Source organism: Podarcis erhardii, assembly GCF_964252035.2.
Source record: "Podarcis erhardii genome assembly, chromosome: 3".
Lineage (NCBI taxonomy): Eukaryota > Metazoa > Chordata > Lepidosauria > Squamata > Lacertidae > Podarcis > Podarcis erhardii.
In genome coordinates this window covers 13,629,698-13,656,299 of record NC_138507.1, presented here as the reverse complement: position 1 = coordinate 13,656,299, position 26,602 = coordinate 13,629,698, and the positions used below count along the sequence as shown (strand labels likewise).

General features: G+C 43.3%; 1 protein-coding gene across 4 annotated transcripts in view; it reads left to right on the top strand.

The window, feature by feature from the left end:
- PAK5 (p21 (RAC1) activated kinase 5) overlaps positions 1–26,602 on the top strand; it is a 120,714-nt gene that overhangs the window by 11,234 nt on the left and 82,878 nt on the right. For 2 of the 4 annotated variants that reach the window (XM_081857028.1, XM_081857026.1), the window contains exon 2: positions 14,847–14,930. The exons of the other annotated variants lie outside the window; for them this stretch is intronic. The gene's annotated coding sequence lies outside the window, so the exon portion shown is untranslated. The remainder of the gene's footprint in view (positions 1–14,846; positions 14,931–26,602) is intronic. 4 annotated transcript variants of the gene reach the window in all.

Here is a 26,602-nt window from a genome sequence, read left to right as displayed (position 1 = left end):
AGCAGGATGCCAATGGCTGGGACTAATGGAAAGCAACACAATACTGTTATCAGGCCTGCATAACTTGTGACCACATGGAACACGGCTCCCCAGATATGCCTGGTGGCTCAGTAGGGTCTCACTAAAATAATATTGCGGAGTTGGGAAAAATTGAGAAAAGGACAACTGAAAGGGGACATGTCATGACAGAAGTTTATAAAGTTATGCGTAGCATGGAGAAAGTGCGAAAAGAATAGCTTTTCTCTCTTCAATACATTTTTTTTTTTTTAAAAAAATAAATTTATTTATTTGGTTTTTCAGATTACAATTTTATAGTCATATGTGAAACATACAACATAAAAACAAGATTCCAAGGAATCTCTTGGACTTGCACCCTCCCCTTTGTGGGTCCTATTGTTCATAATTTCCTCCTGCATCTTTTATAATAATCCAAATCTTTTATCTCTCCATTGTATCCAAAATTCAGCATTAAACTACAAGTGATACTCCAATCCGACTAAAGATTTTAACTGTTTACAATGGTCTTTAAGATAAGTTATAAATTTTCCCCATTCCTTATTAAAATTTGGTCTTCCTTATTTCTGATTCTTCCAATCATTTTAGCCATTTTGGCATAATCCATCAATTTGATTTGCTATTCTTCTCTGGTCGGGACTTTATCTTCTTTCCATCTCTGGGCCAATAACATCCGTGCAGCCGTGGTCACATACATAAATAGTCTTTACTGCTCCCTTGCGATTTTGGCACCTACACTTCAAAACATTGTGGACATCCAATGACACTTATACCCTCCATCAGTTCTCCAATGAAAATAGGGATGTTCTATTCAATTGTTGTTGTTGGTACCCCACCCATCTGACTGGGTTGCCCCAGCCACTCTGTACGGTTTCCAACATCTATAAAAACGCAATAAAGCATCAAACATTTTTTTTAAAAAAACTTCCCTACAAGGGCTGCCTTGGGGGTCAGATAACATCATACCCTCCATACCCTGAACTAGATGGGCCATTATCCTGATCAAACAGCTCTTCTTATGATCTTATTGTGGGCCTGGGACTTAAAAAATGAGAAGATTACTGAGCACCTGGCAGCAACCATACTTGGCTATGGGTTGTGTTCACTTTGGTATGGTGCAATACATACGAGTTATGTATATAAAACAATTTTCTTATGAACTAAAGCAACCTTCATCCCCAATATCTTTTATTAACATGGACGCGGGTGGCGCTGTGGGTTAAACCACAGAGCCTAGGACTTGCCGATCAGAAGCTCGGCGATTCGAATCCCTGCGACGGGGTGAGCTCCCGTTGCTCGGTCCCTGCTCCTGCCCACCTAGCAGTTCGAAAGCACGCCAGTGCAAGTAGATAAATAGGTACCGCTCCGGCGGGAAGGTAAACAGCGTTTCCGTGTGCTGCTCTGGTTCGCCAGAAGCGGCTTAGTCATGCTGGCCACATGACCCGGAAGCTGTACACCGGCTCCCTCGGCCAATAAAGCGAGATGAGCGCCGCAACCCCAGAGTCGGTCACGACCTAATGGTCAAGGGGTCCCTTTACCTTTACCTTACTTTACATTTTAAGGCTCTTTTTGGTGGCTTAAACTCAAAGCAATTTCATATACATTGCACTATATTCTTCTTCTTTAGCCATCACTCGTAGCCGAGTAAGATTGTCTTCCATAAACATGGTTTTAACAGTGAGTCCGTAAGTAGCTATGGAGGCAAATTCTGGATCCACATATCCTTCCACAATGGGGACATAGGTTTCTCGGTGGGAGTTGATCATGGTGAGGGTTTGCCAAGTGTGCCTTCCTCTTAGTACATTTCTCCCTATTGTCCTGAGTTTGTGTCTTCAGGACACCTTTGGTAAAGGCTGTTCTCCAATTGGAGCACTCTCAGGCCAGCATTTCCCAGTTGTCGGTGTTTATGCTACATTTTTAAAGATTTGCCTTGAGAGAATCTTTAAACCTCTTTTGTTGACCACCAGCATTACACTTTCCATTTTTAAGTTTGGAATAGAGTAGTTGCTTTGGAAGATGATAATCAGGCATCCGAACAACATATCCAACAAAGTTGATGTTGAAGAATCATTGCTTCAACATTGGTGATCTTTGCTTCTTCCAGTACACTGGCATTAGTTCGCCTGTCTTCCGAAGCGATGTGTAAAATTTTCCGGAGACACCATTGATGGACTCTTTCAAGGAGTTGCATTATATTAAAGTTAGACTTTAATTGGAGCAATCCTTAACATGCCTGTAAAGTTATTCCTATTTTGCCCATGGGGCAAGGGCAGTGGAAATAAGATTTGAACTAGCAGGCAGAGGGTGAACTAGTATCACAGGTTTCTTAGAGCAGAGATGGAGCCTCTGTGGCTTTCCAGATGTGTCTGGAGACATTTTGGACCATTGGCTATCCTGGCTGGGGTTGATAGGAGCTGGGAGTCCAACAACAGTTGGAAGAGTAGAGGTTCTTCATCCAGGCCTTAATGCATTTATGTGGGGTTTGATGTCTGCTTGTTTGGTTGTACAGTAGTACCTCTGATTGCGAACAGGATCCATTCCGGAGGCCCGTTCACAACATGAAAAGCCCGCAACCTGAAGTGCCGTATCTGCATAGTGTGATTTTGTGCTTGTGCACATGTGTGAAGCATGATTTAGTGCCTCTGTGCATGCACGAGTGGCGAAACCCGGAAGTAACCCTTTCCAGTACTTCCGGGTCACAGCAGGATGCAACCTGAAAGAAAGTACAGTGGTACCTCAGGTTACATATGCTTCAGGTTACATACGCTTCAGGTTACAGACTCCACTAACCCAGAAATAGTACCTCGGGTTAAGAACTTTGCTTCAGGATGAGAACAGAAATCGTGCAGCAGCGACACGGTGGCAGCGGGAGGCCCCATTAGCTAAAGTGGTGCTTCAGGTTAAGAACAGTTTCAGGTTAAGAATGGACCTCCGGAACGAATTACCGTATTTTTCGCCCCACAGGACGCACCGCCCCATAGGACGCATCTAGTTTTTTTTGGGGGGGGGGAAATAAAGGAAAAAATATATATTCCCCCCCCCCCCAGGCACGGGGGCTGGCACGGGGGGAGCCTGAGCTTCCCCCGACCCCAGTCCCCAGAACAGGCTGCCGCCCCAAGCCTTGCGCGCCTGGCGGGACATATGGCTGAAGCAGGGGGCGGGCTCCGCAGCTGGCCCCCTGCTTCGGGCTGCAGGCTGCCACCCCAAGCCTCGTGCACCCGGCGGTTGCTCCCGCCGGGCGCGCGAGGCTTGTGGACATCTGTCCGAACCACGGGGCGTGCTACCTCCCGCTGGGCACGCGAGGCTTGCGGATAGCTTCTGGAAGCCTGGAGAGTGAGAGGGGTCAGTGCGCACGGACGCCTCTCGCTCTCCAGGCTTCAGCGAAAGCCTGCATTCACCCCATAGGACGCACATACATTTCCCCTACATTTTTGGAGGGAAAAAAGTGCGTCCTATAGGGCAAAAAATACGGTAAGTACTTTACCCGAGGTACCACTGTAACATGAAGCAAACGTAACATGAAGTATGACTGTAAGTCACTTTGCGTTGCCCTAGACAAGAGATAAAGTGACTAACAAATTCAATAATTAATAGTAATACCCAGTGCTTTTTTTTCTAAAAAAATGATTAGGGGTACTCTCATTTTAACTCAAGAAAATTACCATTTTATAGTTCAAATCGGGGAAAATACAGTAAATGGACAAAAGTACAAAGATTCACAAAATATTTAGGGGTATGCATACCCCTGCATACCCCCAGAAAAAAGCACTGGTAATGCCCTTCTAGTTACTTCTTCCCCCCTCTCCTGGCTCAGAATGCCTCCATCCCCCAGCCCCTGTGTAAAATCCTTGTTCCAACAGCTTTTTGCACACACAGCATCGAAGAAGACAAAAAGCTTTCATTTCAGGCAGGATTACATGAGGAAACACAATTATTTGCAAGGCTGGGGCTTATGTGGTCACTCTTACAGTTTCAGGCTACTGTCAGAACAAAGATACATGGTAAGATTCATTGCTCTGTGCTTCTAGTTCATTGTTTCCACAAGCCCCAAACTAAACAGTTTACTGGAAGAGATTTCCCTCCCCTGAATGGAGTGAGCCCTACCCAGGCTACCCACAGTGCAAAACCGAGTTTCCAAAACAAAATGCTTCACCTCCACCTCCCGATCTGTGTGACAGCTCTAAGTCAGAGTGCACAACATTTTCCACGCTGGTGAATTTCCCATGTCCCAGTTCAACAAGGGCAAGTTTGAAACAAGCCTTTTCCCCAGAAGCTAAAGTACCAGCTCTTATTAGCTCATCTCGTGGCGGAAAGACGAAAACATGCATTGTGCTCAGGGCCCTGGTAGCACAGGGAGGTGAAAGGGGGTGAGCAATGGAATACTTGCCCAGAGCACACAAGCACATATTATTCACCCTGTCTCCCCATCCTTTACAGAGGAGCACACGTCCTCTACTGCAAACTTTCAAAGCTCTCCTGGGGCTGCCAGCTCATTGCCAGGGGTTGGGCTTGCTGTAGCGAAAGGTATTTGAAGATTATGGGTTTGAAGGGGTTCCATCCATATCCTTGCATGCTGATTTCTCCCCTGTCTGTAGCCCTAATTCAGGCATTCTTACTGCCAGGTTGGTCATCACAGAAGAAGTTGGGAGGTGTCACAGGAGGGGGGATTATTTATTTATTTATTTGTTTGTTTGTTTATTTATTTATTTCCCACCCATCTTGCTGGGCTTGCCCAGCCACTCTGGGTGGTTCCCAACAGTATATTAAAAACACGATAAAACATCAACCATTAAAAGCTTTCCTAAACAGGGCCACTGCATTGTGAATTAGCTGTAGTATCCGGATTCCCTTCAAAGGTAGCCCCATGTAGAGCGCGTTGCAGTAGTCCAAGCAGGAGATAACTAGAGCATGCACCACTCTGGTGAGACAGTCTGCGAGCAGGTAGGGCCTCAGCCTGTGTACCAGATGGAGCTGGTAGACATCTGCCCTGGACACAGAATTGACCTGCGCCTCCATGGACAGCTGTGAGGTCAAGCAGACCTGCCCACTATCTGTCGTATGAGCGTCAGTGTGTCAGAGCCTCCACAGATATGCCTGCATGTGTGACCTCAAACCCAGTTTAATCAGGATTCTGTGTCACGGGGAAGCCTGCATGCCTACAGATGCATAGACAAGGGCTCAGTCAAAGGCTGTTGTGTCTTTTGTGTGAAGGCTCCAGCGTGGAGGATTACTCCTCAGCATGCTATGGGAGGAAGAATGCCCAAAATGGGACTCATAAGATTAGAACTTATCAAGTGATCTCTCCATTCTACACAAACAATTCTAATATCTCAGTCAGTGGTTTCACTCACAAATAAGATAATCCTGCAATGGTAGTTCAAATCCTAGGTAACTCGGGGTACACCCTTGGATTTTCCAATTAAGATGCAGCTTCCTGTGGAGTCTATGCTAGGAGAAGAACTGTAGCTCACTGGTAGAGCATAAGCTTTTCAACCCTAAGTTCCTAAAGCCGCAATCTCTGGCATCTTCCGTTAATAGGCTCACATGTGATGGGAAGATCCTCTATCTGAGACCAGGGAGAACCAGGGCTAATCAAGAGTAGACCAGGGTGAAGAACCTGTGGCCCTTCAGATGATGTCAGATTACAACTGGGGGATGCAGGGAACACTGTGGTCTAAAGCACTGAGCCTCTTGGGCTTGCCGTTCAGTGGTTCAAATCCCTGTGACGGAGTGAGCTCCCGTTGCTCTGTCCTAGCTTCTGCCAACCTAGCAGTTCAAAAGTACACCAGTGCAAGTAGATAAATAGGTACCGCTCTAGCGGGAAGGTAAATGGCATTTCCATGCACTCTGGTTTCTGTCACAATGTTCCATTGCACCAGATGTGGTTTAGTCATGCTGACCACATAACCCGGTAAGATGTCTATGCACAAATGCCAGCTACCCCGGCCTGAAATTGAAATGAGCGACATAGTTGCCTTTGACTTGACTGAACCATCCAGGGGCCCTTTACCTTTCTTTTACCTAGACTTCAACTCCCATAATCCCTGACTTTTTACTATGCTGGCTGTGACTGATGGGAGTTATTGTCCAACAACATCACGGACTCCCCATTCCTGGTGTAGACAGCACTGGCCAAATGGAGTGATCTCCTGGTATGTCCCTATGTCCCACTCTCTCTGTCCATGTTGCTATGTTCCTATGTTCCACTATCTCTGTAGAATGTGCCTCTGTGACCCATGTTTGCAAGCATGCTACATTTTAGATGTATAATTAAACATGTAGATGAAGTGGCCATCCCTTTTCATAGTTGGCTTGATTGTTATGCTAAATGATGGCTGGATTATTGTAGCAAACTGAAAACAGGGGCTGCCTTGGCACCTAACTGCTGGTGATTAGTAAACAGAAAATATTGTTTCAGAACTCTATATTCATGAGATGAGCCTCCCTAGATCAAAAAGATAAAAGGATTTTAGCATCTCCAGTTTTCAAAAGCCAAGTAAAAATGAATAAATCTGATTGTGGCATAACTTGGCAGTGACTCACCCTCAGTCCAGGACTAGTCAGGTGATAGCCAGTAAACCAGCAAGGATCAAACTGGGAATAGACAATGCATTTCTCATGTGATTGCCTATTCTGGGCTTCTTGCCAATTTAAGTCCTCTCTCTCCCTTCCTGGAGTGCCATTCTCCACCCATGAGTTTCCATGTAGCTCATGGAGGGGGAATCTCTTCCCCTTCAGATATAGTTGGACTGCAAATCCCATTGTGCCTGACTACTCAACATCTGGTTGTGGCTGATGGCAATTGATGGCCAACAGCATCTGAATGACTGGGTTCTGCATCCTTGATGTAGATGCCAACAGGTACTGACAGTGATGATCCATCGCTGCTGCTTCTTCTTCTTCTTCTTCTTCTTCTTCTTCTTCTTCTTCTTCTTCTTCTTCTTCTTCTTCTTCCGTGATCCCTTGTAGCTGAGTAAGATTGTCTTCCATAAACACGGTTTTAACAGTGAGTCCATAAGTGACTGTGGAGGCCAATTCTAGATCCACACATCCTTCCACAGTGGGGACATCAATTTCTGGGTGGGAGTTGATCACAGTGAGGGTTTGCCAAGCGTGCCTTCCTCCTAGCGCGTTTCTCCCTTGCATCCTGAGTTTAAGTGTCGTCAAAGCCCAGGACACCTTTGGTAAAGGCTGTTCTCCAACTGGAGCGCTCGCAGGCTGGTGTTTCCAAGTTGTCGGTGTTTATACTACATTTTTAAAGATTTGTCAATAAACCTCTTTTGTTGACCACCAGCATTACACTTTCCATTTTTAAGTTTGAAATAGAGTTGTTGCTTTGGAAGACAATAATCAGGCATCCACACAACATGACAAGTCCAACAAAGTTGATGTTGGAGAATCATTGTTCGACGCTGGTGATCTTTGCTTCTTCCAGTACACAGGCATTAGTTTGCCTGTCTTCCCAAGTGATGGGTAAATTTTTTCAGGGACACCGTTAATGGATGACAAGGGGACGATCCAGAGAGTGAGATGATCCATCTACCATGAACTGTTCTCCTTCAAATAGGCTAACAGTGAAGATAGTCATACCAAGTGTCTTGACACAGTGGTTTGATCTTTAATGCACACACATTAGTCCCTCAAATCTAGTGTCTCAGTGCTTCATATTTGTATCCCTGGCAAGCCTCTTGCCGCATACTTTAGAATAATTGCCCTCAGCCTAATTAGTTTATTCCCATACTGTAGCAAATTCAAAAGTCACTGCACATTGGAGACAGGGCGAAGGTTCTCCAAATACACCCAGTGAAGTGTACTTTGATTATGTGAATACATAATTCACGGTCCTAAGGCAGATTTGTAGATTGAGAAACTAGATCTGTGTAAAATGACAGTTCTCACGGGGGTGGGGTGTTACAGGAGAAGACTATTCAGAGAAGACCCCGTGGTAGCTTGTGGGCTGAGGATTTCATAAGCTGGAATTCATAAGCCAACGTCAAGCTGTGATTTCTTATCCTGGCTCATTTGGAAGCCACTAGCAATAGTTTACTGATTCACACGTAAGGGAAACTACATGTGACTTCCTTGCTCATGTCATGCTTGTGCAGGGGGGAGAGGTTGTGTGTGTTTGCATGGTGCTTGTGCGTACATTGACTTATGTATCCAGACTTTGAATGTCTGAACCCTGAATCTGTGTATTCTGGGATGAATTGTTTCATTTAGATGGTGAGCCTTTTTTTCATGTGAAGGTAGAATTCCCTTAGGAGGAATTGTAGACTGCATGGACAACCTCTCTCTTTTTTCTCTTTTCTCTTTTCTCTTTTCTCTCTTCTTTCTTTCTTCTCTCTTTTCCTCTTTCCTCCCTAAATTTCTGATTGAGAGGGATAGATCTGTCTTGCAAGAAGTCTGACTTGCTCTCAGAGCTCTTCCCTCACCTCCTCCTTTCATCACTTTGTAAATTTAAGCGTTGCTCCCATTCCCCTCTCCAGCCTGCTCCCTCCACTCATGTGAAGTTAGGCTAAGGGTCACAGATTCCCCCTTCCTGGTTTAATCACTTAGCTTCTTATATTTGCTATGGTACTTCTATATAGTATCACAAGTTGAGATGGTGGCTCTCTAGCCTAGAACTCAATGAGGTGCTCATCCTTGCCTGGACTTTACCACCTGCAGGTGAGAGCTCATATGATGGAACTCTCCTCTATACAGAAAACACAATTTCCCACACATAGAAAACAAGCATCTCAAGTTAAAAAATAGGCCCCTCCTCCTAGATTTACATTTTTAGGTACAGGGGTTCTTAAAAAAAATTTAAATTGTATGAGCTTTCACCACATACTGAAAGTGGCCACCTTAGTGAGAACAGTGCCTTAGACAAACATTATATTGATCGCAACTCTCATTCAAGCATTCTTTATTATTATTACTTTTTAGGGGGTTGGGGGGGTCTAAATCTTGCCTTCATCTGAAACATGGATTCCTGGTGGTATACTTAAGAGTAAGAAATTAATACATTTTAAAATAATAATGATGATAATGATGTCTGAGAAATAATTCTGTAGCAATCAGAGCTGCGAAAAGACTCATGGATGAGGAATGTGGATGTGGAAGAACAATGTTACAGAATAAATCTACTTCTCCTTGAATAACTAAACCGTTTCTGGCACACAGAACACTGTCTATTTTTGTTCTGAGTGATAGCTTGACAGCTAAGCAAACTTAAATGTTCTTTAGCTGGCAAATGTCACCAGTTCTCTCCTTCACCCCCTCCCGTTGCATAAGATGATCCACTTATGAGTTTATTTCCAACTCAATTTCAACATCTCTCTCATATATCCACATAATTAAAAACTGGAATAAAGTAGCATTATATGAGTGCAGCTAGGATTCTGCCCAGAAGTGATTATCAGGGTCAAGAGGTTAGCCCTGGACTTGGGATACCTCAAGGATTTTTAAAATCATTAATATTATTTTGCATTTGTAGAGTGTAAAATGTGTCTGCCTTTCCTTTATGAGTTGTATAAATTAGCATTATATCACTGAGTAACCATACCAGATAGAGAGGTTCGTAGTTACTGTAGGAAATTCACTGCCATAACATATAGGATTACAGGAAGCTAGCTTATATTGAGTCAGATAGTTGGTCTATTTAGCTCAGTATTGTCTTCACTGACTGGTTTCAGAGATGGAGTCTTTCCCACCCTTCTGGAAGACCTCAAGGACTGAATCAGGACATGCAAAGCAGATGTTCTGCCATGGAGCTATGGCTCTTCCATTCATGTGGATCAGACCAAAGAACCATCTAGGCTAGCATTCTGTTTAGGCAACGTCCAACCAGATGGTCCTTGAGAAGCCCATAAGCAGGGCATGAATCCTATCTCCATCCCCTGTGATGATGGCTGCAGGCTTAGGTGGCTTGTAAAACTGGATTAGAAAAACACTTACAGAGGGTCAATCAGTGGGCAGCAAATACCAGTTTCCAAAGAATACCCAGTGTAAGTGACGTGTTGCCCAGTAGAATTCCTGGAAGTATCTGAGATCCAGCTCCAAGGGCCTTCTGGCAGTTCCCTGCCTGCGAGAAGTGAGGTTACAGGGAACCAGGCAGAGGTAGTGGTGCCCTCCCATCAGACGCCAGGGAAATAAACAACTATCTGACTTTTAGAAGACATCTGAAGGCAGCCCTGTTTAAGGAAGTTTTTAATGTTTGATGTTTTGTTGTGCTTTTAATTCTTTCGGGAGCTGCTCAGAGTGACTGGGGAAACCCAGCCAGATGGGTGAGTGGGATATAAATAATAAGTTGTTGTTGTTGTTGTTGTTGTTGTTGTTGTTGTTGTTGTTGTTGGCCAATGTCTACATAAGTACTACGGACCCCCTGCTTTTCAAAGCCAAGCCATGGACCCCCTCTTTTGAAAAGAAGAAGAAGATATCTCTATGGTAGTTTTGGTTTTGTGAATGGTGCCACAGACCCCTGGGTGGGTTACATGGGCCCCCTGGGGTCCACAGACGACCAGTTGGGAATCACTGGTGTAGAAAGAATGCTAGTTCTATTCAGTAGACCTGTTACAATTTTAACAGCATAATCTTATGCATGTATGCTCAGAAGTTCCAGAGGCTGGCAACATGAGAATGGACTTTTTCTGCAGTGGCTCCCTGTTTGTGGAATGCACTCTCCAGGGAGGTTCGGCTGACACCTTCACTATACCATATTGCCCTGAATATTAACCACCCTTTTTTCCAAATTCTGACCATGAAAAGTTAAAGTGCGGCTTAAATTCTCAACCTTACAAAAATCAGCTTTTACAATATCACTGCTGAAAAAGACATATGGTAAAATGGAACAAAAAAAAATGTTTTTTTGCTGATTTGCGAGCTTGAGACTGTTGTGCAATTAATTCTAATGTCATTCACCACTTTCCCCATTTTTTTACAGTGCAATATTGATTTTTTATTTGTATTTACAGTGCTACGAACAGGTGTTTAACCCACTTGTGGGTCCTCTCTAATACCTGTAGGATTTTCTTCTACATTTGCCATTTGCCGGTGTGAGTGCCTGCAGAATTTTAAGGGAGTGGCTTATATTCGGGTATTGTCTTTTTTTCTCTCCCCCCCCCTTTAATTTTAAAGGTGAGGTTTAAATTCGGATGTGGCTTATATTCAGGCCAATACGGTACATCTTTGGGCATTCCTCTTCAACCAGGCCTTTGGCTGATTAACAGTTCTGAGCCACCCTGAGATCTACAGGCATAGGGTGGTATACAAATCTAATAAATAAACATATTTTTGCATGTTTGTGGGATGTGGGTGGCTTATTATTATTATTATTATGGATGTAGGTGGCGCTGTGGGTTAAACCAGACTTGCCGATCAGAAGGTCCGAAGTTTGAATCCCTGCACGACGGGGTGAGCTCCCATTGCTCAGTCCCTGCTCCTGCCAACCTAGCAGTTTGAAAGCACGTCAAAGTGCAAGTAGATAAATAGGTACCGCTCTGGCAGGAAGGTAAACGGCGTTTCCATGCACTGCTCTTGTTCACCAGAAGTGGCTTAGTCATGCTGGCCACATGACCAGGAAGCTGTAGGCCGGCTCCCTCAGCCAATAAAGCGAGATGAGTGCCGCAACTCCAGAGTCATCCATGACTGGACCTAATGGTCAGGGGTCCCTTTACCTTTTTATTACTATTATGTACTTCGTGGTTTTATTCTGTGAACCACCCAAAAATCTTTGGATGAAGGGCGGTATAGAAGAATTAATAAATAAAATAAATAAAAGTAAGCTCCATTGATTTCAGTGAGGCTTACCGCTTCCAGGCGAAGTGGGTATTGAGTTGCAGCCTAGGTCACCAATAGCAACTTCTAGGCAAGGGTGATTAATGTTCCTAGAGTCATAGAATCATAGAATTGTAGAGCTGGAGGGAACCCAAGGTTCATCTAGTCCTGGCATAGGTAAACTTGGCCTTCCAGATATTATGAGACTACAATTCCCATCATCCCTGACCACCGGTCCTGTTAGCTAGGGATGATGGGAGTTGTAGTCCCAAAACATCTGGAGGGCTGAGTTTGCCTATGCCTGACCTAGTCCAATCTCATTTCTTGTAACGTGAAGCCATTGGTTCAAGTCCTGCCCTTCCAGAGTAGGGATAGGCTGAAAGCTATCCACTGAGACGATACTGTTCAACCTGAATCAACTGAGCCTACGAATATTGAAGTTCTATTTACTGTATACTCAGTTTATAACAACTTGGAGGACAGAAGCCATTCTTCAGCTTGCTCATGTTTGCTGTTGTCTGAAAGGGTATGGGGAGCCTACTGCCACCCAGATGTGGCTGGACTACAACTCCCATTAACCATTGGTCACAATAGGAGTTGGAGTCCAGAAACACCTGGAGGACCACAGGCACTTTGACCCTGGTCTAGGAAGTCAGTATACAGCAACACTCTTCTCTTCACGTGTGAAATCGTCTCTGAATCTTGGTGAAGGAAAGAGGTCCTCTGCAAGGAGAGAAAGTTGTTGTTCATTTGAAGGATAAGACCTCCTTTGAAGGGTTACTCAGATAATATCTCTTCACATTCTGTTTAAGCATATGCATTTTTTTAACGGGAGCCAGACTCTTCTGCCTGGGGTGTTGCACTTTGAAAATGTGCTCGGAAACACATTTTCTGGGAGTTTTTGTTTTGTCCCTTTGAAAAGTACAGAATGAATAATTCAAAGAGTAGACTTTAACTACCATCATCTGCTCAGATCCAGATCATTGGTCCATTTCAGTATTCTCTGCACATCAGTAGGCAGTTGCTCTGGCAGGGATCTTTTCAGACCCTTCCATCTAAAATGGTGTCCTCTGAAGACCACTGAAAAGATGTACAGTGGTACCTTGGTAGTCAAACAGCTTGGCTCCCGAACAAATCGGCTCCTGAACACCACAAACCTGGAAGTGAGTGTTCCGGTTTGTGGATGTTTTTTGGAAGCCGAACGTCCAATGCTGCTTCTGCAGCTTCTGATTGAGTGCAGGAAGCTCCTGCAGCCAATTGGAAGCCACACCTTGGGTTTCAAACCATTTTGGGAGTCAAACAGACTCCCAGAATGGATTAAGTTCAAGAACCAATGTACGGCTGTACTTCATTTCTAGCTCAATCAAGTCTAGCTGCAAATTTGAGAGTCAAAATGCAGGAATCATATAAAAATTGAGGAGAACGAATGGACAACTGAGCAGATTTGTGCCTGATTGTTGTTATGGTTGTTGCTGACAGTACAGCGCGTACATTGAGAGACAGGTGTATGGGGGCCTTTGCCAACCAATGCCAGCTTTGGAAGCGCATGGGGTGTACATAAGCAAGGAGAGAAGCCAAATCTAACAGCGATAACGGCAAGCTGCTTTGCCACCACTTGAATGTCAACGGAGCCTCTCCATTTTTCATGTGTTCCACATACTTTTTTTTTATTATGGCTGACTCTCCCAGCTTCATCAACCACTTCAGAAGTTACAAAGTTAGGGGCACCATTTCAGCCATCTGGGAGGGAGAGCACATAAGCAAGGCCTAAGCGTATCTCCCATTTACAACTACCGGTGTTTTGTTTTCCTGTTTAGATCTGTGAATGCTGAAGTGTACTAGGGGGACTAGGCTAGTCTCCTAAATGTTCCCTGTAAATCAGAGTATTAAAGTATTAAATCCCGGAGCCCCTTTCCCAAAGCCTGGGAAAATTCTGCCTGGCTTAGGAAGGGAGACACTATACTCACACCCAAAACATCAGGATCATAGCTGTCAACCGTCCCTTATTTGGCGGGAAACTCCCTTATCCCAGCACCATGTCCCGCTGCTGTCCCGGATTGATGATATCCCGTAAATTTCCCGGGTTTCAAAGGAAGCAGCTCCTCTCCCTCCCTCCCTGCCGGCCAGGGAGGAGGGAGGCTCCAACTGTGTTGCTTGGCTGCGTTGCTCACCCAATAAGAAGTCTAAGAATGACTGGGGGGGTGGAGCTTGCATGCTTTGTGCCAATCAAATTGGCCGCGTTGCCTGGGGACTCGCCTTTGCTCAGCGCTTCCCAGAGGAGAGGTGACGGTGGTTTTACTTGCTGCATCCCCTTTGCCGGGTTGCTGCACTGTGGGAACCACCGCTTGAGGCTTCGTTTGGCTGCTGGCTGGGCTTTCTGCCTTTGGCTCAGAGGGGCTCAGAAGTTGAACATACCTGTGCTCGGAATTGGATGGATACGTCATTGACGGCCCACTCACCCTTGCCGGGGCAAAGGTCTGTCTGGAGCGGGGACACATGGTGGGGGGAAAAAAGAAAGAAACAACAACAACAACAACAATAAAAATAAAAATAAAATAATCCCTTATTTTGGCTGCTGATCCCTTATTTTCGAGGCTGCTGGTTCCTTATTTTCAAATCTGTAAGTTGACAGCTATGATCAGGATGTCGTGACATAACACACATGATGTCTGTCCCCCCCATCACCCTTGCAAGCTGGCACCTCTGTCCCTAACCTACCCCCCAAAAAATCATTGCACGCCACTGCTGATAACCACTACATTCTTCCAAAGATACGGTGTATCTCACCATTTTTCCAAGGAATTCAAGATGGCCTACATAGTTCTCTTTCCTGTGAGGTAGATTTAAAATCACCCAACCTACAAAAATACCCTGGGCCATTTTTCTTCTTAATGCCACTGCATATGGACCACTGTTACTACCCCGAATTTCACCCTCGTAGAGCTAGGAGATTGACAGATGTCTTGGAATATGTCTTAAAGTCCAGAGCTGAGGGACTATGATGATAGATTTTCTGGTACCTCCTTAATTATTTTCCCATGTGGTTTCTCCTTCCCCATCAATGCTCCTTTCAGATGCAACAGCTGTAGAGGGGATTCCACATGGATGTAGGAGATAAGGACCAAGAATCTTGAAATACTTAACTTTTTGTTTACAAGGTAAGTTTCTTTTACCCTTCAGTTTCGCAACAAAAACTTTAAGGCTGCAAAGCCATAGTCACTTACCTGGGACTATGCCCTGTCAAACAAAATGGGACCTGTTCTCAAGTAAAAATGGGGAAGAAACTCATTTGGAACACATTTTAATGTTGGTCTACAAAAGTCACAATTTCTAGGACAGCACATGTACTGAAAGGCAGCTCTCCTTTGAAATCTGCACTGGTCCAGAACTGTGTAGAGCAATGAAAAGTGCCCACACCTACATCAATATTAGTGAAAATACAAAAGTGAGTTTTACTGATGAGAAAGTGCAAGCAGAAATGCACTTTCCAAAAGAAAATGTGTGTATTAGGATAAATGAGTATGAGGATGCATGTGAATTTTCATGCAGACTTTTTAAATTTAAAAATGCAAATATAGGCAGAAATGTGGTAAACCAAATTTAAGATAGGAAAATTATAAGATTGCACTATAAATACTATTATTTCAGCATGAGGTCAAAATAAAACACCATTTTTTAGAAAATGTAATCTCTACTGCTCCAAATCATGAGTTGAGTATTTTTTTATTTTATGGTTTTGGGAGCTGGCAGTGAATAACTGTTGCATGTGTCAGGGCTCTTATTTACTTCCAGCCAGCTGCTATCTCCCCAGTAGTTTGTAAGCAGTCTTTTCAGTTATAGCTTTGCCTTTTGGAGATGGTGAAATGCCCTTCTAAGTCAATATTCCTCTCTGTTTTTCATTGCATGCCGAGGCCGCCCCTAAACCTGAACCAACAAATATCCAGATATGTAAACTGGGGAAGGGCCATAGATAATACTGAGCGGGATGGACCAATGGTTTGGCTCAGTACAAGGCAGCTTCCAATGTTCCTAGCTGTTATGTACTGAGTTGAATAGGATCCAAAATGCAGCAGTCTGATTGGTCCTAGAACAATAGGATTCAGAATGCAGCAGTCTGATTGGTCCTAGAACAATAGGATTCAGAATGCAGCAGTCTGATTGGTCCTAGAACAATAGGATCCAGAATGCGGCAGTCTGACTGGTCCTAGAACAATAGAATCCAGAATGCAGCAGTCTGATTGGTCCACAGGAGCCACCCAATCCAACTCCAGGCAGAAGTGAATCCGCAACCTGATTGGCCTACAGAAGAATCCCGGAATTAGCTGATCACCTGGGGCCCATTGTGTAAATAATGCATATAAAGCAGACATTTCGGGGGAACTTCCATTCCTCACTACTATGAGCTGAATAAAGAGCATGAAATCCTCACTCGACTCCGAGCATATTTCACTAACTGAAGTTTTTCAGTTTTGTCCCTCCCCATGGATTGCACCTCTTTCCCACCATGGTTGCATCCTCTCCTCACTAGGGAAAGGCTAATGGAGTATCCTGCTGTTGGGCCACCAGCTTACCCCAGTCACAGGAGAAGGAAAATACAGGGGGAAGAGGTGGCAGTGGTTGCAAACAGTGGAGCCAGCAGAGAAGAACATGACTGGAGATCTTTAGCAAGTGTTCGATTTGCTGCCAGTATATGTCTGACAATTCAGGATTTCAAGGAGGGCTAGAGTACATCTGAAGAACATCATTGAAGCACTGTTTTTCATCTTAGGCCAGTCTTTGGCCTCAATCAGACTCAGCCACATGAATCACAATGATCATTTACAGCTGCTTTCACCACGCCTTCCACATGTTTTAGTGTACCTTTTACCAACTTCCATTGGTAGAAAAAAAGCTACAGCTGTTCATGGTTAGCTTGACCGCACATGTTCATGTGCTGGTAACCTCTCAGTTGGATTACTGCAACACACTCTAGGTGGGGCTGCCCTTGGAGTTGGTCTGGAGGCGGCAACTGGGGAAGAAGGCAGCAGCTGGGTTGCTTGTGGGGAAAACAATCAGCAGTTTATAACACATTATTGAAGGATTTCTGCTGGCTGCCAATTTGCCACCAGGGCAAGTTCAAGGAATTGGTACTAATGTGTAAGGCACAGGATACTTGAGAGATCACGGACGCGGGTGGCGCTGTGGTCTAAACCACTGAGCCTCTTGGGCTTGCTGATCAGAAGGTTGGTGGTTTGAATCCCCGCGATGGGGTGAGCTCCCATTGCTCTGCCGCAGCTCCTGCCAACCTAGCAGTTCAAAAGCACACCAGGTACTGCTGCGGCAGGAAGGTAAACGGTGTTTCCATGCAATCTGGTTTCCCAGTGTCCCATAGCACCAGAAGCGGTTTAGTCATGCTGGCACATGACCCAGAAAGCTGTCTGTGGACAAACACTAGCTCCCTCAGCCTGAAAGTGAGATGAGCGCCACAATCCCATAGTCACCTTTGACTGGACTTAACCATCAAGGGGTCCTTTACTTTTTTTTTTACCTTACTTGAGAGCTCATCCTATGCACCCAGCAAATCACTGCAGCCTGCAGGAGAGTTTTCTCTGCAAGTTATAAAGCTCTCCTAAGCCCACTCCACAGTAACTGTGAGCAGGGCTTTTAAAGTAGCTACTTCGATTCTGTGGAATGTTAAGAAAAGAACAGTAGTCCACTACTGGCATTTTCCAGAAACCATTGAAGACATTGCTATAGCAGACTTTCCTGGCTGGATAAATGAGTCTTTGCCATGAGTGGCAACTTTGTATGGTTTTAGCTTTGTTTTAAATGAATTTGCTGCTGTTGTTGTTGATTTTAATCTTTTGTTGTTGAAACGAGTATGGTGCTTTTCATTATCTTTAGTGTATGTAGCCTTGAGATGGTTGCTTAGCAGGCAATCAATCAGTCAATAATAATAATGCTGATACCATAATATAAAAAATTAGAAATCACTTGAAAGTACCAAATAGGCCTAGGGTTAAATTAGGATTTAATTAAATAAACGGGATTCAGAACAGTAAGAAAAGTGAATAAGTTAGATAACAGTTGGAAATATTTTTGTTTAAGAATGATATTGGAAAGCTGTCACATTCAGATACAAGGAAATTCAGAAGGGAGGGATTTGAGGAAGTCAATTAACAATGTAAACAAAATTCGGTTTTCAAGGGATATGGGATAAAGATTACGTGTTTTACTGTTGTGGTTTTGGTTCTGTTGTTTTTTCTCTTTCTTATGTTTCTCTGTTTTTCTTTTTCTTTTTTGTTATGTTGTATTTGTTATAATTGTGAAAATTTAATAAATTTTTTTGAATAATAATAATAATAATGCTGATGCCGTAGATATACACAGAAATTGACATCGTGGTGGTGGCAGATAGCCAGACTCTGAGCAGCAGCAGTGCTGCTGCTGCTTGCTAGGATAGAGTAGGGGGCAGGAGAAAGGCAAGGCGGGGGGCCCATTTCCCTCCCCCCATGAGGAACCCCTCTCACCCTATGGACCCCCAGACAAACACAGGGATTTACTTTGCCTTCTGAATTTTATGCCCCCCTGTCCTGGTAAGTAGCAGTGACACTGCTGTCGGTGGGAGGGGGGGGTCATAACTGTTGCGTCCTCACCGCCAGTCGCTCCTGCATATACACGTGGCAACATGGCCTCTGTCCATTAACACTTTTGCTACACTAAATAAAAGGTAAAGGGACCCCTGACCATTAGGTCCGGTCAAGGATGACTCTGGGGTCATCCCGCTTTACTGGCTGAGGGAGCCAGTGTACAGCTTCCAGGTCATGTGGCCAGCATGACTAAGCTGCTTCTAGCGAACCAGAGCAGCGCACAGAAATGCTGTTTACCTTCCAGCCGGAGCGGTACCTATTTATCTACTTGCACTATGTGCTTTCGAACCGCTAGGTTGGCAGGAGCGGGGACTGAGCAAAGGGAGCTCACCCCATTGCGGGGATTCAAACCGCCGACCTTCTGATTGGCAAGCCTTAGGCTCTGTGGTTTAACCCACAGTGCCACCCACATTGCTACACTAAATATATCAGTATAAATGCATTTTGCCTCAGAGCTCTCTGTTTTGTGTTCCCTGCAACACTTAGCTGCCTCACTGGAATAGTTAGTCATTCAAGCCGCAGTCTGGGGTAGCTTAGCTGCAACCCTTCATATTTTATTGGACACCGACTGCATCAGCCCCTGCCAGAATGGGCGATAGTCAGCGATGGCAGGAATTGTGTTCCATCGACATCTGGAGGACCAAGGGTTGTTTCCCTGCTCTGATCCTGTTCATCAGAAGCTTTCTTTACTTGTTTTTAATGTTTTTAAGCAGTGGAGCAAGATAACTAGTTCCAGGAGAAAAGCTCTGTTTAAATGATGGCTTCTACATCATTTTACGCTGCATGCAGGCATCGGCACAAAAACCCAGGGCAAACTGACCCAGTCTGTGACTGAAGGCAACCGTTGCTTTGGAAACCGTAACGTATCTCCCAGGTGTGAAACATTAAGTTGCAGTTCTTAGCAACACTTCTCCCTCCCCTCCATATTTTTTTGATCTTTTCCCACATAAAAACCCTAAACTGTGTATGGGGAAGATTATAATACATCTCTTTCCTCAGTGGTAGAGCATATGCTTTGGAGAACGTCCCGGGTTCAGTCTCTGGCATCTGCAAGTACAACTGAAACCCCTGGCCATAACCCTGAAGAAGAGATAGTAGCGAGTTAGATGGATTAATGGCCCGATGCAATGTACAGTCATTCCTTGTGTTCTTAGATTTGTCATGTGAGAGAGAATTCAGAAACACCATTGCCACCTGCATTTGAAGCCTTAAAATTTAAAATTTGATCACCTGCGTAAATCAGCTTTTCTTTGCCTTTAGGGGAGGGGGTGGAGTTTTTGAAACATCTGAGAACTAGTTCAATGGCAGCCCTAGTTCTGGCACAAGTGTTTCATAGCTCCTTCTAGGCTTACCTTTGTGACATGGGTGGCGCTGTGGTCTAAATCACTGAGCCTCTTGGGCTTGCCAATCAGAAGGTTGGCGGTTTGCATCCATGCAATGTGGTGAACTCCTGTTGCTCTTTCCACAGGGATGTTAGGCTGGCCTAAACCAGAGCCAGGGCTTTTTCAGCCGTGGCCCCGATCTGGTGGAATGCTCTGTCACAAGAGACTAGGGTCCTGTGGGACTTGACATCTTTCCACAGGGCCTGAAAGACAGAGCTGTTCCACCAGGCCTTTGACCAAGGCACAGTCTGACCCCCTCCTTCGGTAATCCACATAGAACTCTAGCCCAATGGTTGCCATTAATTTGATTTTGAATTGATTTTAGAATGCATTTCAATTAATTGATTGTGATTTTATGTAAACTGAGCCCGGCTTCGGCTGGGGAGGGCGGGATATAAATATATTATTATTATTATTATTATTATTATTATTATTATTATTATTATTATTATTATTTCCCAGCTCCTGCCAACCTAGCAGTTCGAAAGCATGCCAGTACAAGTAGATAAATAGGTACTGCTGTGGCAGGAAGGCAAATGGCGTTTCCATGCGCTCTGATTTCCATTATGGCCTGAAGCAGTTTAGTCATGCTGGCCACATGACCCGGAAAGCTGTCTGTGGACAAAGGCCAGCCCCCTCAGCCTGAAAGCGAGATGAGTGCTCCAACCCTATAGTTGCCTTTGACTGGACTTAACTGTCCAGGGGTCCTTTACCCCCCCATTTTTGTACCCTCATAACACATCCGGGAGACTAGTCCGTTTTACAGAAATACAATGGAAGCTTTAGGACAGTGGTGGCCCTCCAGGTGATATTGTGCTCCAGCTTTTCTTATCAGATCCAGTCATCATGGCCAATGCTCACAGATGCCCAAGAGGACAACTTTATTCCATGAACTTTTCCAAGTGAAACAGTAGCAGCACAATCACCAAAGATGATAAAGCATCTCAAGATTAGTGTATCAGGGCAGCTGAATGGGGAATGCTGCCTGCAAGTTATTCTGCATTTCACCTAAGCTTCCATTTCAACAGTTCCACTTTCCTTCTGTGCCCAGACCTTTATCGATGAGCAATCCACAGAATGTTAAGGGTGGATCAGCAACAGACTTAGCTACTTCCATTGGTTCCCATTGAAATCAACAGAACTTCAGACATGGCCAACCTCTCCCCTTGATTTTAGTGATACAATCTGGATCTACAGTGGTACCTTGGTTCTCAAACTTAAACTGTTCCGGAAGTCCATTCCAAAACCAAAGCGTTCCAAAACCAAGGCACATTTTCCCATAGAAAGTAATGCAAAATGGATTAATTTGTTCCAGACTTTTAAAAACAACTCCTAAAACAGCAATTTAACATGAAATTTACTATCTAATGAGACCATTGATCCATAAAATGAAAGCAATAATCAATGTACTGTACTATAAAATAAATAAGTATTGTAAATGATTTAAATTTAAATTTAATTTAATGACTGATAGTCATTGTTTGGATGGGGGGCATTTATCCATTTCCACAGTCACACAATCAATCGATCAATCGATCAATCAATCAATCAATCAATCAGTAGTTGAACTGGGTTCCACACAGGCACAAAAACAAACTAACTGAAAAAGCCTCAAAAACAAAAACACAAAATAAATAGCAAAAACAAAAGCGCCAAATACAGTGGTACCTTGGTTCTTGGAATTAATTTGTTCCAGAAGTCCATTTGACTTCTGAAATGTTCAAAAACCAAGGCACAGCTTCTGATTGCTGCAGGTGCCTTGGGAACAATAGCTGACAGTTCGGCTTCTGAAAAATGTTTGAAAACACTTACTTCCGGGTTTTCAGCATTTGGGAACCAAGTCTTTTGAGTACCAAGGCATTTGAGAACCAAGGTACCACTGTATATTGTACTATATTTGAGAAAGTTCTAACTTTCTCCATGTTACTCCAAGCACTTTTAAAAGAAAAAGACAGGACACGCTTTTCAGATATGGCACTATTGCTGGAAGCATCATTTGTTATTTTAAAACTCTTTCCTTTTAAATTGTCAAAGGAAAGTCAGGGACCATGTAAGGCAAAAGCAATTTTTTTAAAAAGGTGCTGTGTGTGCTTTATTTTTAAACAAATTCTCAACCACGGTAATGTGATATCTGCGTTACCTTGGGCAGCAGACAGTTACCGAGCCCTCTCTCCTAATAAAATGTCATTATTTACACAAGCTGCACAATCAGATTGAATTGAAATCTAGGCTATAAGATTTGCAGCACGGGGTGAAGAGGGGAGTTACACTCAAACTGGCCTGGAATTAGACATTATTGCTGCCTCATTACACATAATTTCACCAACCACTCATTGAAACCAAGAGGATAAAGATCACAAGCTTGCCACAGAGGGCTCTGTACAGATGTGACTTTTTAAATACTGCGATGTCCAAACCCACACAATTATCACAGCAAAAGTCTGCTTCTGACGGAAGGCATTAGCTTCAGAAGAATTGTAGGTGCGTCGGAGATGTCAGAGTGTGGCTAGGCCTGCCTTTCCATTGCCAAGTACTTTCTGTCCAGAACGCAGCCTGTTATCAACCCCAGTTTGCAAATAGAAGGGATCAAGGCATATTGATGAAAGTGTGTCTTCCTCTACAAAGTGTATGATTGAGAAAATACTATGGAATGACTCTACACCGATACGTATCTATTCCTTCCTCATCCCTACTACCCTCCCTTAGGGATATGTGCTAGTTTTAAAATGAATTGGGGGAGGGGTATGAAATGGACCAGCCCCATTTGTTTCTGTTGGGGGGGGGGATTCAGGAGAAATGGAAACAAAAGAATAAAAAAAGTTCATTTTTTCGTTTGTTTTTGTTTCCCATTGAAACAATGAGTGAACTAATTTGAGTGTCTTATTGGACTGCTGATAAAATGGCAGCCCCTGTCATTTCTGTCTGAAACGTGACGTGAATGATTGATGCCTCAAAGGGGTAGCAGAACACCTAGGAAAAGCAACCTGGGCAGAGAGATTATAATTGGATCATTGCCCTTGGAGGGAGAGGGTTAAAACATAGCTGTCAACTTTTCCTTTTTCTTGCGAGGAATCCTATTCAGAATAAGGGAATTTCCCTTTAAAAAGGGGAAACGTTGATAGCTATGGGTTAAAAACTCCTTACTGTTTCTGTAACATTCAGAACCTCCCACCCCAACATTTAATTTAGCCTCTAGTGCCACATACCTAAGGGAACGAGAGAGAGAGAGAGAGAGAGAGAGAGAGAGAGAGAGAGAGAGAGAGTTAGTTTTCCCTTAGGTATGTGGAACTAGAGGCTACATGATATGCAGTGGTACCTCAGGTTACAGACTCCATTAACCAAGAAATAGTACCTCGGGTTAAGAACTTTGCTTCAAGATGAGAAGAGAAAATGCGCGGTGGCAGCGGCGCGGTGGCAGCGGGAGACCCCATTAGCTAAAGTGGTACCTCAGGTATGTGGAACTAGAGGCTACATGATATACAGTGGCACCTCAGGTTACAGACGCTTCAGGTTACAGACTCCGTTAACCCAGAAATAGTACCTCGGGTTAAGAACTTTGCTTCAGGATGAGAACAGAAAATGTGTGGTGGCGGTGCGGCGGCAGCAGGAGGCCCCATTAGCTAAAGTGGTACCTCAGGTTAAGAACATTTTCAGGTTAAACCAAGGTGAAGAGTTGGTGGAAGAAGATTGGAAGAAATTTAAAGTTTATTTACAGAAACATTGTAAAATTAAGGAATGTTAGAAGGATGTTGGAATGAAGTAATGTGGTTTTAGCAGAAATGATACAAAGGGTTAGGTAAAAATTGATTTTTTAATTGGTGAAAGACGAGAATGTAAAATTACAGTATATTAAGACAGATTATTAGGGTAAAAACAAAGCTGGAAAGGATTTGCTGAAATGTCTAATTGAACTAGAATACAAAAAAGGGAGGTGTGAGGAGGTCAAGGAAGTAAGCAAAGGAAAGAAAGTTATGTAAAAGTTTGAGTTGTTTTTTTGTTTCCTAACTGTTTGTATTTTTTTCTGTATTTTTTTTTCTTATTTTTCTTATTTTTCTCTTTTTTCTCTTTTTTAATTTTCTTTTTGTAATCTTTAAAACTTAAAACTTGAATAAATATTATTTTTAAAAAAAGAAGAACATTTTCAGGTTAAGAACGGACCTCCAGAATAAATTAAGTTCTCAACCCGAGGTTAACAACTCTGACCTGAGATTGCGGTCTCTTGGGAGTTGGCCACCCCGATATATATTATGAACAACATTGCCTTGTGCCTCATGGCAAACTGAGAGGGCTTTCAAAAACTATTTGTATTGTTTTGTGTGTGTACCAGCTTTTCCCTATATTTAGGATGGGGTGGCTAATATTTTTTGGCTTGAAGGTTGCATTAACTCTTGGTCAACTTTCCAGGAGCCACATGTGACAGCAGCGAATGTGGTCAAAATTAGGTGTGACCTTCCAAACCTTGCATGACGTTCTATGTCATCTCCTTCTCCTTGTGCCCTCCATCTTTCCCAACATCAAGGTCTTTTCCAGGGAGTCTTCTCTTCTCATGAAATGGCCAAAGCACTGGAGCCTCAGCTTCAGGATCTGTCCTTCCAGTGAGCACTCAGGGCTGATTTCCTTCAGAATGCAGAGGTTTGATCTTCTTGCAGTCCATGGGACTCTCAAGAGTCTCCTCCAGCACCATAATTCAAAAGCATCAATTCTTCGGCGATCAGCCTTCTTGATGGTCCAGCTCTCACTTCCATACATCACTACTGGGAAAACCATAGCTTTAACTATACGGGCCTTTGTTGGCAAGGTGATGTCTCTGCTTTTTAAGATGCTGTCTAGGTTTGTCATTTTTTTGTTTTGTTTTTTGTTTAATTTGAAGAAAGCATGAAGCTCATCTCCAGTTGCTCGTGGTAGTTAACACAAAATGAGTTGACCACTAGTAAAATATATATAACGTTATATTTTACTAATGGTCAACTCATTTTGTGTTAACTAACCCGAGCAACTGGAGAGAAGCTGCATGCTATCTTCAAATTAAAAAACAACAACAACCAATGATCAAGTTCTGTCCAACAAGCTGTGCAGTATCAAATATCAAGTGCTCATCTGATGTTCAATAGGTGTTGAATATCTTTTGATCTTGATTTGTTGGCTCGTATCGAATAACAGGTTGCGGAGGAGGATTTTGAGGGCAAATGCATTCCGGCATCTCTTTCCCGCCTACTCTGCTTTCCAAATCAAATGTCTTCAAACACAGACACGTACATGCCTAGAGCTTCAATTCTTTTTCTTTCTCACCAGGTTTTTGAAATCCTTCCTTGCACACTGCCCAAGAGTTGGCATCTTTTCAACCCCCATCAGAATAACTGAACAAAAAAATTAGTGGCATTTCAAATAGAACCAGGAGGCCTTCCGTAAATGATGAGCCAGCTGGAGTGTTGGAATTGTCACCAATGAGGAGTGTGTTGATTTGAGTTCCCATTGTTGCCTTTTTGTGGAAGGCAGGCAGAAGGACCTGCCCACAGGCCCTTTGTTTACCACCCAAGAGCCGTCTGTCATGAAATATTACTTAAGCACCCTGTGGGTTTTGCAGTTTGAAATGATAACTATCACGATGCATTTCTGCATTTAGGCTGCCTATTACTAGTGCTTCTCTAGGAGGCCGAAGATCTGTGTTAATACTTCCCACAGAAACCACCTCATAAAGTAAATGTTAAAAATAAATAAATTATAGTGATGATGATGATATTCCTTAATGACCATTTCCATTTCTGGCTGTGTTTTCTTCTTACCTGGGCAGCTTTAAAAATACATCGAAATCCCTATATATTCTGCCTTCTTAAATTCTGAGGTCCTAAAACCATGTATGCAGATTGAGATTGGCCCTAGTAGGTGAATACTCCTATCCAAGGCTTAGTGGAGAACTTTGAGTGTTTTTTACTTTTCCCTTTTTCACAGTCAAGTGGTGTATACATTTTGGGAGTAAATAACAAACAAACAAACAAACAAACAAACAAACAAACAAACAAACAAACAGTGAAGTTTGCTTATTATACTGTACAAAGTCCTGATTAGAACTTCTTATTCTTAGTGTTGTCAGTGGTTCTAAAATACCTGTGCACTCGGTTGCACCTTAGTTTTAGTAAAGACTGTGGTCTCTGCCCCAATGCGATTACAGTCTAAAAATCAATAGCATAGAAACACTGTTTTTTGTTATCGTTTCTTTAATTGGGAAACAGATCATGAGAAAAGGATTCACTCTCTTCAATACCAGCAAGCAGTAAGATATGATTGGCCCTCTTCTATTAAATGCATTCTTTTTATTATTTATGCTTAGGAGGAAACAAAGGCATTCAAGCAGCAATCCTATATTGACTTAGCTGGGAGTTAAGTATAATTGAGCACGGTATATCTGAGGTCAGGTAATAAATCTAAACAAGAAGAGCAATAATAATGGGGCTGGGAGTTGTAGCTTTGTGAGGGGTAAATTACAGTTCCTAGGATTCTCAAGGAAAATCATGTTTGTTAAATGTGCTTTAAATATATGATGTGGATATGACCCTATTTCAGCACTGGCAATGGGACAGCATCCTTCACTGCAGCTGACTGCAGACTTGTTAATAATAATAATAATAATAATAATAATAATAATAATAATAATAATTTTATTATGTATACCCCACCCATCTGGCTGGGTTTCCCCTGCCACTCTGGGTGGCTTACAGCACATAAAAAATGGCAAAACATTAAACATCCAAAAATTTCCTAATACAGGGTTGTCTTCTAAAAGTCAGATAGTTGTTCCACAGGGCAGGCACCACTACCAAG